Here is a 3,276-nt window from a genome sequence, read left to right on the forward strand (position 1 = left end):
GCACGTCACACCTCTGTTCATCAATTTGCACTGGCTACCAGTAGCTGCTCGCATAAAATTCAAGGCATTAATGTTTGCCTACAAAACCACCACTGGCTCTGCTCCCCTTTACCTAAATTCATTACTTCAGTTATGGGCCCTCTAGAAGCTTGCATTCTGCAAGTGAACGACGCATTATTGTGCCATCTCAAAGAGGCACAAAATCACTTTCACAGACTTTTTCATTAACTGTTCCCTCCTGGTGGAATGACCTGCCCAAATCAATCCGAGCAGCTGAGTCCTTAGCCATCTTCAAAAAACGACTAAAACACAACTGTTCCATCTTTATTTAACCCTCTAACTCTAGCACTTTCTATTCTATTTTAATTCTACTTTATCTATTTATCTTTTTGATTAAAAAAACACTAGCTTTCTATTTTTTTCTATTCTATCTACTTGTTTTTCTTTGTGTGTGTGTATGTATATATATATCAAAAAAAAAAACTTGCTACATGTACTGCGTTAGGCTAACCGAGACTTGTCATTTGCACTTACATATTGTTGCTCTTTTATTAGTTTTGATTGCTTCTATTGTCTTCATTTGTAAGTCGCTTTGGATAAAAGTGTCTGCTAAATCACTGAATGACTAAATATAAAATTGTAATTTTACAAAGACAGAAAAAGTGGTCTTTACCAAATTGCAAAGTTTTGGGAGCCTCAACGGTCTTCAGAGAAAGTATAACATCAGCGACATCTTGGTTGACCTGAGAGACTTTGAAGAATTATAATTAAAATCAAACTCTCTGGTGAAAAATCCCATGCAGTGGGATCCAACAACAAGTTTTGCTAAATTTGACATCAACAAATTAGTGGGTGGAAGAAAAATCCTGACAACATACTTTTAATTCCTACAGCCAGAGTTAGTATAAACACATAGAGGATGAGAACGCCATACAGAATGTACATCTTTATAGAAAATACATTTTGAATTGTCATGGAGTGTCAGCATTCATTAATAAACAACGATTTACTCAACGCCTTATCTGGTTACTAGACATGCTAGTCTTTCTTAGTAAGTAATATGCAAACATTCCTTTCATAAAATGAATGAAAAAACATGTTTCTCACCTGATTCATATAAAATGTTTTGGCCAGCATGATTAATTTCTGCCTCAGGTGTGGTAAACCGGTCATATGATACAGTTTCCATGTCTGAAGAATAAAGCAGGATTGATTTACATCAGGTTTTTTATAATGAATTTTGTCCCAACATAGAAATGTTGAGGTGTAAATAAAGAGACTGAATGTACTAACGCAAGGTTTCAAGGTCATGTGACAAACAGTTGAATATTAACCTCTAGACTGACAAACTATGTCTGAACTTCATCCATCACAAACATGGAGAAGAGCAAATGAAAATCACAAAAACAACAGAACGACAGGACTTCTGAATATCAGAGATTTATTAACTGACATACAATACTGTCAAAATACACAAAACCATATAAAAAAAGACATCAAACGTATTCTTGCAAGACCATTAAACTGTAAACATTCTCATTACCAAATCAAAGGACTTTACTATGAAGTACAATACATTAAAATGTTCTCATGTAAAAAAAAACACAAATACAACAACATTAGCTAACTGTCAAGTGCAGTGAATCTTACTGTTTAAAGTGACTGTTTCTCTGGGCTCTCCCTCCTTGGCTGCGGTCAGTGTCCTGATGGCTGTTCTCTGTCATTCTGCCTTACGCAATGGCTCGTAACCATTTCTGAGACCAGAATTGACAGTCCTAACATCCTATTGGTCTTTTTGTAACACTTGTATACTCACATGTGTGTGAAATATCACGAAAACATAGTCAAGAAATTACCGTAATCAATTCATCATCTGCTTCTTTGACCTACATGTTATACTAGGTGTTTAGATATTAATAAATTATTTGAATACAGCTAGATACATACACTACTGTTCAAACGAAATTTGAAAGAAATAAATACTTTTATCCAGCAAGGAAGCACTTATTGATCAAAAGTGACAGTAAAGACATTTATAATGTTTCAAACGCTTTCTATTTAAAATCAGTGCTGTTGTGCTGAACCTTCTATTAATTAAAACAAAACAATCCTGAAAAAAATAATTTACTAATCCATACTTGGCATACATAATTCGTATATAACATGTATAAATCAGCAGTTGAATTTTAATGTTCCTTTAGGTTTACTTAAAATGTTAATAAAGTTTTCTCCACAAAAAAAAAAAAAAAAAAAAAAAAAAAAAATACACACACAGATATATATATATATATATATATATATATATATATATACACATACATATACATAGGCAAAAATATAAGTTGAATTTTAATGTTCCTTTAGGTTTACTTAAAATGTTAATAAAGTTTTCTCCACAAAAAAAAAAAAAAAAAAGTGGAAAAATTATTATTTTCAACCCTCACTCTGAACCTCTCTCTAAAACAGCCTGTTTTTAAGGGGCGTGTCCTTTAAGGCTTCTCAGTAATCGGCCACTGTTATGATTGGCTAACAGTCATTGCATAGGAAACGGTAACAGTATCAGCACCCCTCGCTATTGCATGTGTGTTTTGACAACATAATCAAAATAAAATGGTCCTTTCCAGACAAAGCATTATTAAATCATTTACTTACGGATTGTGATGCAGCTGCAGTCAGATCTAGTACCGCTTCATCTTTCAACAAATGTTTCTTAGTGAACTCTCCATGACACGGTGCCTCGTTTACAAAACAAAATGCTCCGATCAATCCTGACACAATCAGGGATGCCATTAAAAATAAACCGTACACTTGTTCTTTACGCTGGGATCCTTCTGATATCTGTAGACGCAAACGAGGGGTTTAAACCAAATGTGTCACATTTGAATTTTGTTCCACAAACTCTGATGGTACAAAGACTGATTCACACAAGCGAGCCTCTTCCACTTCTAATGGCATTTTCTTATGATTAAAGGTTGTTTTAGTTAATTGTGCTGTTTGCAGTGTTACAAAGTTGTTAGTCCATGCCAGCTTTCTTATATTATAACTGGTGTTTGTAGGAACACTTTAGTAATCACAGGATGAATGGGCGATAAACAATCAGTAAAACAACGATTTCGATGCTAAACTATTGCATAATTTTAAATACGATTTGTAGTCAGTGGGTTCTAAAGTTACCAGTGCGACCAGCTATAATCATAAGAAAATGCCAACTACATGTCAACTAACTCTCATTAGAGTATTAGTAGGCTTAGTTAAGGTTAGGGTTGGTAGAATAAG

The 3,276-nt window shown here is 33.9% G+C and overlaps 1 pseudogene; it reads right to left on the reverse strand.

Moving 5' to 3' along the window:
- Positions 1 to 1,916, reverse strand: part of LOC107687989 (C-type lectin domain family 10 member A-like) — an 8,809-nt pseudogene extending 6,893 nt beyond the window's left edge.
- Between the last annotated feature and the right edge of the window lie 1,360 nt (positions 1,917 to 3,276).

This window comes from Sinocyclocheilus anshuiensis, unplaced genomic scaffold (genome assembly GCF_001515605.1).
Source record: "Sinocyclocheilus anshuiensis isolate Anshui unplaced genomic scaffold, SAMN03320099.WGS_v1.1 scaffold213, whole genome shotgun sequence".
In the NCBI taxonomy this organism is placed as follows: domain Eukaryota; kingdom Metazoa; phylum Chordata; class Actinopteri; order Cypriniformes; family Cyprinidae; genus Sinocyclocheilus; species Sinocyclocheilus anshuiensis.